Consider the following 15,755-nt stretch of genomic DNA (forward strand, 5'->3'; position numbering starts at 1 on the left):
TCTTGGGCGAGCCCATGTAAGTGGATGCCAATTCATCTTATGCGCAGGTGCCACGAGTTTGCGATCGGGCTCTACAAGAGGGTGCACATTTAAACGAACATAACTGCCAAAGTAGATATTAGAACAAGTAATTGAAATTAACATATACATAGGTATTCACCAGATGATAAGGAACACGCCGTAAGTGATTGGAAAATCACAAATAAAATTTGGTTTCGTTTTAGAAAAGATGTAACAGTGAACGAAGTATTTATTTTTGGTACTAAAATTTTTTCGTCCACAGAACTCTCATTTTGTAACAAATCATAACGGAAATATCACCATAGCCATCTAGCGGCGTTCTCTACACCGTAGTTTATTTTTAATCCACTAGGTAGCAGCGAGAACAGAAACAAAAAATGTTCCAAGGTACACTATGCTTAAGGTAGAACAGTCTCCCCTGTATGCTACTCCACCGATTAGCTCATTATCTTATATTTTTAAGTGCTCAGTTTGTATTATAATGAAGGCTAGTGAATATTGCTGTAACGTTCAGTCTACAGTTGTAAAAAATGATTGAACAATGTAATTTTTGTAGTTCCAGGTGATTAGTTCATTATTTTGTACTTTGAAATGCATCAGATAGTGTTACAGTGAAGGCTAGTGAACATTGCTATACAGAATGTGTACAGTTAGTAAAAAATGATTAAGCATGTAAATTTTCTAGTTCCATATGATTATTTCATTATCTTATACTTTTAAGTGCTTCATATTGTCAGAATGAAGGCTAGTGAACATTGCTATACAGAATGTGTACACTTAGTAAAAAATGATTAAGCAATATAAATTTTCTAGTTCCATATGATTAGCTCATTATCTTATACTTTTAAATACTTCATATTGTCACAATGAAGGCTAGTGAACATTGCTGTAACGTATACAATATATACAGGGTGGGCAAAATAAAACTGGCCCGGAAAATCTGTAATATTTACATTTATGTACACTTATAGTTATAAGACTGTTTAAGACTGACCTTTGTTAATGAACATCACAGAAGATGCTGGAAATGTCCACTGTTGAGGTCGATGCAGCGCTGTGCTCGCTTCATCAAATTGTGAGACACGCGTAGCAGCTCTGCCTGAGGGATAGCAGGAATAGCGTTTCCAGTGTTCTGCTGTAGCTCTTCCAGTGTGTGAGGATTGTTTGAATACACCTGGCTCTTCAATTTGCCCCACAGGTAAAAATCACCGGGAGAGAAATCAGGCGATCGAGGTGGCCAGGAGATTGCACTGCCTCTACTGATTGTTCTCTTTTCACCAAATACCTCATGGGCATGCGCAGACATGTGACAGCAACCCATTGTTGCATCGAAATCACGGTTTCCTACATTGTCAGAGTCATTTCCGCGTCAGTCTTATACATATAAATTCATATATTATTTCATATATATTTTCCGCGGGCCAGTTTTATTTTGCCCACCTCGTAGTTAGTAAATGATTAAGCAACATAAATTTTCTAGTTCCATCTCATTAGCTCATTATGTCATACGTCTAAACGCATCACATCGTGTTGTAATGAAGATTAGTGAACATTGCTGTAATGTGCAGAATGTGTACAGTTAGTCAGTTAGTAAAAAATTATTAAGCGAAGTAAATTTTCTATCATTCGACTGTCATGGAAATGTACAAAGTCGCCAAGGCTCTTTACACATGGACTAGGACTCTGGCTTACAATATATTATTACCCTCGTGCGATGAGACATTCCATTGAAGGACTTCAACTTGAAAGAGTTCTAATTCCTCATGAAGCAGTATTGCCAAAGCAACGGAATAACTTCAAATTCCTTACCTTGTTAACCGAGATCTCAATCTTATTGACTTCGAAATACGTCAGTGTTCAGTCATTGATTTATCTGTAAACTGCATGTGGCTGTTTTTTTTTTCAGTATAGAGTAGTGTTGACATACGTGGTAACATTCAGTCAGTTATGAAGGTATTTTGAACTTTTCCATTTGTGATAATTTGGGAACTGCTCGTGGCAAATAGTAAACATATGTATGCAGTTAATCAATTGCTATATTTGCTAACAGTTCTTAGTGGAAACATTGTACTCGTATTTATTATTATTATTATTATTATTATTATTATTATTATTATTATTATTATTATTATTATTATTATTGCACTTCCCTTTTTCGGTAAAAATTTGACATTTGACCATATAAAATATACTTCTTTCGTACGTATCCATTACTTGAAAGTTAGTTCTTTTTCTTAAAATAACTGCTCCATGCTTACTAAAAGAGCTGGATAAAAATATGCAAGACAAAAATTTGAATTGTTTACTTTGATATTTTGTGTTGCAATATTAATGATAGTGATGATTTATAGTGGTGATAATAATGATACTAATAATAAAATTATTATTATTATTATTATTATTATTATTATTATTATTATTATTATATCCTTTCTTTTTGTGAGATTTTATTATTCCATCTTATAAGATGGACGTTCATAACATGAACGTGGGGAAAATTCTTGAAATAACTGCTGCATGTCCACTTGACTGAACGAGTAGAATGAAGAGATTGAAGACTGCTAAGGTATAATAAGCCTTTATACTTTGTGAAATTTAATTTACTGTATTTTATATTGTATGTTACAATAATACAAGTGTTTTGTTAATTTATAATGCAACAGTTCTTATTACTTGAATTTGAATACTGTATAGTGTATAATATGTCTGTTTGTACTAATTTTGTTAATAAATTGAGAGTTGTATTGTATCAGTGGAGAGAAATGAAACTGTAATAAAATGTTTGATACGTTGGTACGAATATGATACGAGAAGAAAAACATTTATTCATTCCAAGAAACAAATAAATGAAGCTGCTTGTTTTTTAAAAAGTTTTCTTAAGACAGCTGACAAGGTCAGTCATTTAAGACAATACAATAAATATAGTGAATATGTGCATCATTTAATTAAGTATGGATTCAATAGTTATGGCACAACATGTCTCTAAATACGTGTTTCCCTGAAAATATTGGATAAATTGAAAGAAAAGGAAATAGAAATATAATTGAAACGTTTGTAGTGCTCCCTAAATAGGAAAGACTAGAGAATACTGGGTTTGCAGTGAAAGACCTGTCGTTGGGCAGAAAATATGAATGAAAATGTGGTGCTCTCCTTAATTATAGTTTTATTATATTCAGCCAGTGATTTTTAAGTCAAACGTCAGACTTTTTTTATACAACTGATCTACGTTACAGCTCGACAATTTTGCCCAAGGGAAGATCAGAGAATTGCATTGCTTTATAAATAAGCAGTAATGTTTTGTTTTGCAGATGGCCGCGTTGACTATTATGTAACATTAATCTTTTTCTAATGTTAACATTGATTTAGATTCTACACATTTGAGTTGATTGTTAAAGAGGTCATGTCAATGGTAATTCTTGAAGTTGAGCTATGAAGGGCCTCGGTTACGAAAAATGAGTGTCAGTAATTTATGACCCACACATCGCTTCGGTATAAACATTAGAACGAATATTATAAATGTTTGCCTTAGTTCTAGTTATGCATTTGCCGAAATGTCTTTCCATTATTCCAATCAGTTTAATTTTTGCAATTTTATATCTGTGTCTTTAAAATCATTTACTGATACTAGATTTTCCACATATGAGAAGCTCGTTTCCAAAAGGTACCAACTCCAAAAAGTATAATTTTACAGAAAAAAAATCAGTTTGGGGCTCTAAATTCTTTCAGACCTGAATTTAAGTTGGATCAATATGTTAAAATCGTTAATTGGGTTGTGTCTACCAAAGTATTTCTGTTATTGATTATGCTGTTAACATTTTGTTGCATATTTAAAAATGGAGGTGTTACCTTTTGGCATGAAATTGATAGATATTAGGATTTGACTGAGTGAAAATAGAAATTTATGTTGTGAATTATAATGTAGACAAACATTATCATTAACTAAATTATATTTAGGGCTAAAATATTTACAAATTACATTTATGTATCTATTGTAACATCCTCATAAAGATAGATAATTGATAGCCGTCCAACCAGGGTTTAATAATAATCGGCCTCCTAATCAATTCTAAATGAATATTTATATTTAATTGAATTTTTTTTTAATAAAAACCCTAGTTAGGTAGGCTATCATTGAGAAATTTATTGGAAATGCAACAAACAATTTAGGCTACAAGACAAATTACGTTTTATAAAGAATATAAATGATGATTAATTATGATAATCGATGACTTCAGTGCAGTGGAGGATATCATGTCCAGGGTGCTGTCAGGAACTTTATCATTATCACTTGTGTCATTGTTCCTTTGAAGTGATCTTTCTTTTATATCAGTTCACTTATTATAGTGAAGTTGTAATGTTATTATATTCGATTTCTCTTATAAGGTGGATTACATATTTGTTCTTAGCTTCATGAATATAATTTTGACATGGAACTTGTTTATATAGGTCTAAAATATTCTCAAACTTCTTCCCCCCTTTTAAAAATTGCTAATGTTCACAAGCAGGTGCTCCTGTATAAAAAGATGCACTATATCCTTTAAGCTTCACTTATTTTCAACATTTTTCAATGTGTTACAGAAACTTGTGTTATTTTCTGTCAATTTACCCATTGAAAATCAACAGTGAAGATATGAAATTTCCCAGTCTCACGAAATAAATCATTATGCTTCTAAGGAAGTAACATAATTGCGATTTTCCGTATTCTTTTTTCGATCAACCCAAAAGCCCTCTCTGCGGGCATACATGTGCGTCCTTTCACCAGGGAAAACCATTCCACTCTTAAAGCAAAGTAATGTGTAGGTTAATTGTACGGGGTATAAAAAGAATACAGTACTTATTTTATCGTCTATAGCCGTCATCGAATAAATGCATTGTAACATTACAAAACAACAGCTTTTGTTTACCATTCTCGAGTAGATTTTCCTTGAGCACTTCTCTCTGCCAGTCGCTGATTTTGCTCGACTGGTTCAGTTTCCCTGTCAGTCGGTGGTTTTTGTGTGCTACTTTAGCTTTTCTGACAACCTTGAAAATAATTTCCTTTTGAAAAGTGGAGTTTTCCTGTCGACCTCGATTGCATCATTTTTTTTCTCTCAACCTAGAGTACAATGTTGAAACTTTTCAGTTTGCATACTAATCTTGAGTAGATTTTTCTTAACTAGTAATTAGCAGGGAACGGATTTATATGGACTAAAAATATATGAAATATGTAAATATATATGTAGTTATTTTTACCAAAATATGGAATTAAATATGGATTTTTACCAAAATATGGAATTAAATATGGACTTAAAATTATAAAAAAATGACTATGTACGTTAAATATTGGTACATTTTAATCAAACTAAACAAAAAATATAATGGACGTACCTTATCTTCCAATGTAGTTTCAACAAAACACAATTTTTATTGTCTGTTACCATAACAATAGGTTACAAACATTTCTTTCAAGTGCTGAAAAGTGAATCTTCTTCTATTGTCTCTGAGGATAGATTTATACTGACTAAAAGAGCGTTCGACGTCACAAGAAGTAACTGGTACATAATTCAATTTCACAATGTCTGCTGGGGATAAGTCCAAGTTAATCTTCACTGTTGATTCACCACTCATCACAGCAACAACCTTTTGTAGTTCTTCATATCCAGGGTTTTTTGAAAGTACAGTGTCCACCTTAGCTCTTACTGCATCTGCAACTTTACCTCTACCACGATTCAGTTGTTCCACAGTACTATTTATAATTTCAAAACTTTCAGATAGTGAAAGGTGCCTATTTTGGAGACTTTTGAGCGTTTTTATGATGCATGAAAATGTATGCTGAATGTGAGCTAAGTCATTCTTCACACTTATGTCACAGGTAACTGTTTTCGCAGTATCAATTGAGACTGCATCTTCAGAGTCCAATGCAAGGCGAACATTGTTAATAGAGTCTATATGTTCGGCATAATATTCAACTGCTTCTAGCCATGTACCCCATCTAGTTAAAATTGGCTTTGGTGGCAATGGAATTTCAGGGTACATTTCTTTCAACACGTTAACTCTACTGGGAGCTTTGAGAAATACTTTTTTCACTGATGAAATCAACAAATCTACTTTAGGGAAATTGTCTCTGACCACTTCTGCCACACGATGAAATGCATGCGCCACACAAGTAAAATGAGTCAATTTAGGATATACAACAGATAATGCTTGTCCAGCTTTGACCATATAAGGGGCAGCATCGCTAATAAAGAATAACACATTATCGTACATAATACCCTTTGGCCACAGGATACCCATAGCTTCGTTGAACAGTTTAACTATAGTTTTGTTATTGCACTTTTCTAGAACATCACAATGTAAAAGAATTCGTTCAGAATATTGTTCACTTAACAAACCGATAACTACATTACCAACAAGTCTACCTTCTTTGTCGGGAGTCTCATCAATGGAAACCCAAATTGAACTATCTTTAATTTCATCTCTTATCTTCTGTATTGTCTCATCGTAGATGGATGGAGCATACGTCTTCCTAAGTGTTGACTCATCCGGGATTGTATGTTGAGTATATTTTTCAAGGAATTCCCTGAAGACCTTATTCTTTAGTTTGTAGAGAGGAATATCAGCAGAGATGAGAGAACGGCACAGGTCGATGTTAAACTCAGATCTTACATTCGATGTTGTTGGTTGTGTTAAAAACAATTGTCTCTGCTTGGAATTTAGTTGTTTGTTGGCCTGATGTTTACTAGTTGTAATGTGTTGTTGCACCAGGAACTTTTGTGTAGATGATACTGCACACTGACACAAATTACAAAATAATATTTTATTGTCAGTTGATAAACCATCTTCTTTAAATTCTGAAATGTAACTTGTTAGTTTTGATTTTAAATTGACTGAATGACGTACTTTTGGCATATTTACCGTCTTTATAGTATGATTTACAAAACTGAACCTATGTGTACTCTGACTGGCATTTAACTGTTGAGCTGCACAACTGAAGTCTGTTAAAAATTTTAAATTAAATTAATACAGTTTTGTAACTTACTTTCCCATTGTTGATAGGACTGCTAATTTTCAAATAACTCTGATGTTAAAGGGATTACTGAACATGTGTTTAAATCTCTATTGTTGAAATGTATTTTTAAAAGTTAATGGAATTTTGTTTTGTTTTATTGTTAAACCTAATATAATATGGACTGTTTTATATGAAATATGGAAAATATATGGAAATTAACGAAAATATGTACTAAACTCTAAAATATGGAAAAATATGGAAAATAAAAGTAGGATTTTTCAACCCTACACATTGTGAAACATAAAGATAATGCAAAATATAAATTATATTAGCTTTATAAGTAAATATGTATTTACATATAAATCCTTTCCCTGGTAATTAGTAAAGAAAAATCTAGGATTATTCACTCTTCATCATTATAGCAGTTCATAGAGTATAGTGAGGGTCACATAAGAACAGTTCCTAAACAGCAAATATTGCCGTCTTGTCAATGTTGCAAACTGTTACCAGATATCACACGATCCTTCGTACTAAATGACTTATTTACTTATCGTACTTTATGTTGGAAGGTTATTCTAAATAATTCAGTATTTTTTAACATATTTTCATAGACAAACTATACGAAAAAGGGATCAACATGTCAAGTATCTTGTCTGACAATACGAAATTCATTGGTTTGACTAAACAATTGACACACAGACCTAACCTAAAAATGTATTTTGTTTGACCATATGAAATTATTAGTACTAACTCCGAAAACTTACCTGACCATAGTCTTAAATTGTAACCACAACGCAACATATAAAGTAACTATTATGTATTAATAATACTGATATTAATTAATTATTAGTATGTTCAAATTTCTCTAGTTTCCAGTAACCGGCTCAGAAATCTAGCACAATTTCAATTTCATGAAACTCCAGTACCGACAAATATTGTCGATATTTGTCTCAGCTGCCAACATTCCAGTTACAAAATCACTACCATTTGCAGTACATTTGTCAGTATAAAAATTCAAACGAAGTTGGTAAAAGAAAATTCAACCTGCAAACTAGAAAATCACCACAATCCACTGGCATATGTGAGCTGACCCGGACTATACCAATTTCATTTTCTTTGCAATCTCTTATCTCCATTTTCTCTGTAGAAACAAAGCATTGATGAAGAAGGAACACTGAATGACAGCCGCGTAGAGAGTGGTTCTGATGTAATCATTAGGTCTGAGAAAGCAATGAACTCTAGCGTTTGTCAAGGAAAGAAGACAAAAACAATAGCGCGTGATGGAGACCCCTGATCAAGGAATGGAAGAATAATACACCTGGCGGCGACAGCGGTTTTGTTTTTTTTGGTTCAGGTGGCAGTCCAAGGTCACGGAGGCGCCACAACCCTCGCCTTAACAAGCAGACCTACTCGCTTCCTTCCTCCATAGGAATGAAGATTTAAAAGCCTGCGGATCAACTAGCCAGCTGCCTCCCAACAATGAGAGAACCGACGCCAACAGTGTCCGTAAGAGCTGTGTTACTTTTTTGAAGTAATATATCGTTACATGTTTTTTACCAACAGCAAAACTGTAAAGGTCATCCTTAAGTTGATAATCATCAAATTCTTAATTTTCTGTCACCAGCAACATTATGGTGTTATGGTTATTTTGTTTAATTATTGTAATTATTGTTTTCATTACCGTCAATGCCATAATCACATTAGATCATCAGTTTCGTTGTCCGTCATCATTTTGATGATTTCTGTGTTTAATTTAATCATTTTGGTCGCTACCAGTCAATTTGATCGTTATTTTCATCGCTTTCAGCTTAGCTATTTTCATAGCTTTCAATTTCGTCTTCATTTTTACTGCTTTCAATTTCGTCGTCATTTTCAAAGTCTCCAGATTCGTAGTCATTTTCAAAGTCTCCAGTTTCGTAGTCATTTTCAAAGTCTCCAGATTCGTGGTCATTTTCATAGTCTCCAGATTCGTAGTCATTTTCATAGTCTCCAGTTTCGTAGTCATTTTCAAAGTCTCCAGATTCGTAGTCATTTTCAAAGTCTCCAGTTTCGTAGTCATTTTCATAGTCTCCAGTTTAGTCGTCATTTTTAGTCTCCAGTTTCGTTATCATTTTCTTCGTCCTTAATTTCGTCATCGTCATTTTCTTTGTTTTAGTTCCGTCGTCATTTTCTTCCATCATTAGTGTCGCTGTTTTTTGTTCCGTCGTCACTTTCTTCCGTCTTCTGTTCCGTCGTCACTTTCTATCGTCTTCTGTTCCGTCGTCACTTCCGTCTTCTGTTCCGTCGTCACTTTCTTCCGTCTTATGTTCCGTCGTCACTTTCTTCCGTCTTATGTTCCGTCGTCACTTTCTTCCGTCTTATGTTCCGTCGTCACTTTCTTCCGTCTTATGTTCCGTCGTCACTTTCTTCCGTCTTCTGTTCCGCCGTCACTTCCGTCTTCTGTTCCGCAGTCACTTTCTTCCGTCTTCTGTCCCGCAGTCACTTTCTTGCGTCTTCTGTTCCGCAGTCACTTTCTTCCGTCTTCTACACCGTCGTCGTCTTCTGTTCCGTCGTTATCACTTTTGTCGCCTTGATACCAAAATCGCATTAAACATTTTTGACTCTTGGTTTCAATGTTTTCAGTTTTCGTAAATTTTTTTCTGTTAAGCGATACTTATACACACACCACTTTTAGTCCGTGATTATTACCTATCCTCTCCAAATTTGTTTAATTAATTATTAATTAGTTGTTTAATAATATATTATTTATTACAAATTAATTTACAAATACATATAATTATATTATTATACAGAAAGACAGCGTTATAGGCCACGACACAATATACAAGATAAACTTAAACTAAAAATGACTTAAACGAATGTATAACATATAACTAATCTAGCTTAATAATAAAAGAAAAAAAAGACAAAGTAATAGTACCTTCCGAGGTAAAATAGAAAGAAAAAAAGAATTACAATCTTTGAAATACCTGCAGTGTCAAAGAAGAAAAGAATCGTACCATTTTACTTAAGAGTAAAAAGAAAGGCGTTTAAAAATTTCTGTGTAATTGGCCCAAAAGATAAATTATATTTTTATCTTAAAATAATTTATGTTAGCCTTATTACCAAGGTCAGAGAATTTTTGTACGACTTCGTTGTAATGCTTTGGACCTACAATTTTTCATTCTATTTATTTTTACATTTCATAATTCGTTTAGGCTACGTTGAAATTGTCTCTTGTAATTTGTGCTATATTAAAATTAAATTTGAAATAAAAAAGAAGAAATATCTACATGATATGAATAAAAACTGAAGACGTGTTTGTCCTAGGACTGCAGAATGTGCCTTGAGTTTGGAAAATATGAGACTATGACGCCAATGGGTACGTATTGAAGATATCATCCCCTTACATTCAGTAAAAAATTATTACCTCTTAGGAAGGAAAAGGCGTTTAGAAAGCTCTTGACAAAACTGAATTCTCAAAATATTTTTATTAAGTTGTTTCTCTTCATGTGTATTTAATTTTTCAATTCTAAGTTTATATACATGCTTTATGTACATTATATATTATTATTATTATTATTATTATTATTTGCAAAAGAATAAGTTCTGACTATCTATTATTCGCTGATGATCTTAAAATTTTTCGAAAAATCGATAGTGTTGCCGACTGGCAATTTCTTCAGGATGACATTAAATCAATTACCAATTGGTCAGTTGATAACGGGATGATTAATGAATCCAAAACTTACGTAGTATCATTTTCAACGAAAACCTCTACACTAAAATATAACTATCATCTAAAAAATGTATTAATTAACAGATAAGATTGTATTAGAGACCTCGGTGTATTAATTGACAATAAATTATATTTTCACAATCACATTGATTATATTTATAACCATGCAATAAGAATGTTAGGAATAATTCGGTCAATTACTTCTTCTTTTTCCACACCTGACTCTCTTTTAATACTATACTATACATTAGTGAGATCGAAACTCGAATATGCATCTGTAGTTTTGGAACTCTATTACTAGTTCTGATTCGGAAAAACTGGAAAATATTCAAAGGAAATTTATTTCATTATGTTCTTACCGATTCCTCCCTAATAACTCTGAGTATAACTATGATAAAAAATGCGAGTACTTTAAATGTCGAAGCCTGTATGCCAGACGTCATGATCTCGATTACTTATTCTTATGTAAGGTCCTTAAAGGTGACATTGTCAATATTTCTTAAACAGTGTCAGCCTTCGTATTCCTATGAAGGACATGAGACATCACATACTCTTCTATATTAGAAATTCTAAATCTTCCTCGCCGGTCTCCAGATGTATTAAACATGCTAACTTACATGTAGGCTATTTCGATCCATTCAATGTATAGAAGTATTAGAACATGGCAATGTCTTTGCTAATATTAATTGCATTATCTTTCTACACATATTGGTAATACTTTTGTACGAATCAACTCCTTTCCATAAAATATTATAGTATTAATTATTGTAAACTAATCATTGTAATCTATGTTCTTTATTTTGTTGTTATCTCTATTATGTAATGTGTACCATAGTTATTCATTTTATTGCATATTTGTATCAGTGTGCTGGACTTTTATTGGCCTATGGCTGTTGTCCAGCACATAAATATCAATATCAATAAATCAATTATTATTATTGTTATTATTGTTATTATTATTGTTATTATTATTATTATTATTATTATTATTATTATTATTATTATTATTATTATTTAAGAGAATGTCAGAACAAAGGATTGCCCAAGGTAATTTTAGAATGGTTATCAAATTGAAAAATGAACAGAAGGCCACTCCTTGCGTGGATATAAAATTCAACAAGGAATGAAGAAGAAGGGGTTAGAAGGACAATGGAATGGTAGAGAGAAATGGCGAGAACGAATTAGGAATTAAAAGGATGAGTATTTTGACACCTTTAAAGTGTAAAATGAAACATCGTAAATCCGGACACATGCCATACTGCTGCTGCTAGCCCTATATAATAATAATAATAATAATAATAATAATATAATAATAATAATCCTATATTAGTACATTATGCAACGAGCCTATAATGGTAGTAATTAAGACGCGAGTGTGTTTATGAAACGAGCGCAAGCTCGACCATATTTCTAACTTGAAATTATTCATAAGTATTCATGTTATTCTTATCTGACTGGGGAGCGGAACTGACCTTGTGCAATATCTCGTAAATTGTGAGATGTGCGCAGACGCGAAAGTATTGATTTTTTCCGAGAAACAAATGTCATTGATCTTGATATAATGTAGAGAGTAAAATAAACATTAATCTTGATATAACCTTGAAATTGATTTAGACATTGAAAAACGAGATGACAAATTGAATTTATTTGAATATTATTTACAATTAACGCTAATTATTATAGTAACAGAACATAACCTTCTGCGACAGTATTGGATTTCCAGCCTCCGTGACGTTTCGCTAGTTGTCTTTCGATTGCATATCCGAGAATAATTGATACTTGCGTTTTCATATTGCTACAATGGTGTTTTCTGTTTGGTGGAACACCTGAACTTTAATGAATAGGTGTACTTTAATGAGGTCCATTAAAGGGCTGCTACCAGGTGTATAATTACTACATTTCGGCATGGTCGAGCATAAAATAATATATAATATCAAAGATAATGGTAATAACATTGATCTGAAATGTCCACACCTGTGGAGTAACGGTTAGAGCTTCTGGCCGCGAAACCAGGTGGCCCGGGTTCGATTCCCGGTCGGGACAAGTTACCTGGTTGAGGTTTTTTCCGGGGTTTTCCCTCAACCTAATATGAGCAAATGCTGGGTAACTTTCGGTGCTGGACCCCGGACTCATTTCACCGGCATCATTATCACCTTCATCTCATTCAGACGCTAAATAACCTAAGCTGTTGATAAAGCGTCGTAAAATAACCTAATAAAATAAATAAAAAATTGATTTGAAATAAACTCAAGATGCATTATGTTCCAAGTAGTTTAATGGAAATATATGCATTTTATTTGACTAATATGAACGATTGCGTAATTATTTGCCCATACAAAGAATAACGAAAGAATTGAATACATCCATATTTTTCCTTGTGGGATTCTCTTATTCCCCCTGTACACTTTGAATTCATTTCTGGTAACATTATTCCAAATTTCAGCTAGGGTCTTTCTTTGTCTTGCTCTACAAGTGATTAAAAAGATTCCTAGAAGTAGGCCTACCTGCACCGAAAAAACTTTATTTCTATCAAAGTTAGGGCTGTAAAAGTCGAATCGCGCCAGTCTGTATGCAGGGGTTGTTAAGTGCAGACAGACTTGCTTGAAGGATGATCAAAATTGTTACAAACGCGGAATCTGGCCCACACTTTGCTTGGAGTCACTAAAAGAATGATCTGTTCGGTACTCCATTTTCCTTTTCATTTCTCCTCCCAACACAATGCAGTGTTTCTTTTTACCTGTTCTCCCGCTTTGTTCCAACTCCTACATAATACGAACACGGGAGATTTTCAGTGTGGGTAGCGGGTCTTCATTTTCTACTTCTGAATCATCAGATTCTTCACATCTCTCTTTCCGCTAGCTCTACTGACTGTTTTGTCAGCTATGGAAAACTATGCTGCCATAACATGAGAAGCGATTTTTTTCGTTTGACAATACAATCATTACTTTTTATGATAAAAAATTAGTTGGATATTTAGGCTATACAAGGAATAAGAAAATTACATTTCCACCTTTTTAGTAGGTTATTTTACGACGCTTTATCAACATCTTAGGTTATTTAGCGTCTGAATGAGATGGTGATAATGCCGGTGAAATGAGTCCGGGATCCAGCACCGAAAGTTACCCAGCATTTGCTCATATTGGGTTGAGGGAAAACCCCGGAAAAAAACCTCAACGGGTAACTTGCCCCGACCGGGAATCGAACCCGGGCCACCTGGTTTCGCAGTTAGACGCGCTAACCGTTACTCCACAGGTGTGAACCATTTTCACGTGAAATATCTATGCTCGAGATACAAATGAAAAACACTGTAACGTTTTGACATGAAAAGTTTATTCTGACGTCACTCGTATTACCATTGAGCGTATTCCGAATCCTAGCGCTGAGCAATCTGATGGCATCACGGTGTTCCGAATTTCACCGATGGAGTCATTGATACTCCATCGGTGTCGCACCGGTGCCATCAGCTTGCAGAGGTGGTGGCAGTCTCCATCAGCCGCCATCAGTGTATAGGGCGGGAATTAGCAGACGAATGACATCGTGCACTGTTGTGTCATGGCGGTGTGTTCAGCTGTATTGTTTGTAATGAGCACAACGTAAAAACAATATGTTAATGGCTTATGAGCGAACATGTCAACGGACCAGTATTACTACCGGCTCAAGAAATAAATTGTTTATGCTCTCTTTTCTTTGAACGAGATGACAGTACGGAAATTTCGCAAAATTTTGCTAGCGAAGCACAAACAACAACTTCTACAGTCGCCATGACAGCCATCGATCCTTCCAGCAGTTTTGTTCCTATTTCGCTGCAACGTGACGTCATTGTTGTCCACTGGTCCGGTGAGATTCGGAATACGCTGATTATGGTAGGAGGGGAAACAATTGAAAGGTACGCGATCTCGCGTCTTTGTAAGAAAATCTGGGGCTAAGAGGAAGAATTTGTATGAGCTCCAAGCTTGTTTGCCATTTGTCTTCTCGTTTTTACCATTCTTATGGAGAGATTTAATAGAATTTTGAGGGGGTAAAAACCGAAAATGGACATAACCTAATAGCTACCAGATTAGGGGGAGGAATGTCGTAAGCACAATCAGCAGCAGGACAGAATCGACGAAAGGGGATGTCGTTACGTTCACTGGACAAGAGATCTAAACCCTTGTACGAAGCAAATGACGATCAAATAGCTCATGCAGAAGTACCCAAGACAACTCCCGAAAGCAAGGCTCTGCTTTGTAAACTCTTAATTTAGAAAAAAAAAAAACATTAGGCTATGTCGGGGAGTATGTCGATCCGTGCCGATTTCTTTTAGAACTCGTACTTAAGTTTTTTCTCTGAGCGCCTTAGGAAAACCACAGGTAGGATGAGTTGTATCAGTTTAGGAGACCAGTCAGTTGCCTATGAGATGACTAGGGACCGGATTTTGAATATCAAGGTGTGAAATATGTACATATTTATGTAAGAAAAATAAGCTGAATATGTACCAAAATATGTAAAATCATGAAAATATTTAATACCAATATCTGGCATGTATAGGATAGGAAAGACTCTCCAGTTGTGATTTCATAGAGCACCCGACTTTTTTTACCACACACTTGCCACATTACTATTTTTCCATCTTTAGTGAAAGCTTCGTCTATTGCAATCCATGATTTTGTTTTTGTCGTTAGGGTTGAAGATACAGGGGCCATTCATTCATTCATTCATTCATTCATTCATTCATTCATTCATTCATTCATTCATTCATTCATTCATTCATTCATTCATTTATTTATTATCTTCCATAGATCTTACATGAGCAGTGAAGCTTTAAGATGTGGAACAAGTCAAAATTTTACAATATTACAATTACATTTTTACAATATTTTACAATTTTTACAGTTTTACAATGTAGTAATTTTCTAAAATGATGAGGTGAGGTCCGAGGATTCGCCAAAAGATTACCCGGCATTTGCCTTTTGGTTGGGGAAAACCTCGGAAAAACCCAACCAAGTAATCAAATCGAAGGGGGAAATGAAGTGATGCCGAGGACTCGCC

At 34.1% G+C, this 15,755-nt stretch overlaps 1 protein-coding gene across 1 annotated transcript in view; it reads left to right on the forward strand.

The window, feature by feature from the left end:
- LOC138701404 (interference hedgehog-like) overlaps positions 1-15,755 on the forward strand; it is a 408,867-nt gene that overhangs the window by 255,032 nt on the left and 138,080 nt on the right. The window lies entirely within an intron of this gene.

The sequence above is a fragment of the Periplaneta americana genome, chromosome 6 (genome assembly GCF_040183065.1).
Source record: "Periplaneta americana isolate PAMFEO1 chromosome 6, P.americana_PAMFEO1_priV1, whole genome shotgun sequence".
In the NCBI taxonomy this organism is placed as follows: Eukaryota; Metazoa; Arthropoda; class Insecta; order Blattodea; family Blattidae; genus Periplaneta; species Periplaneta americana.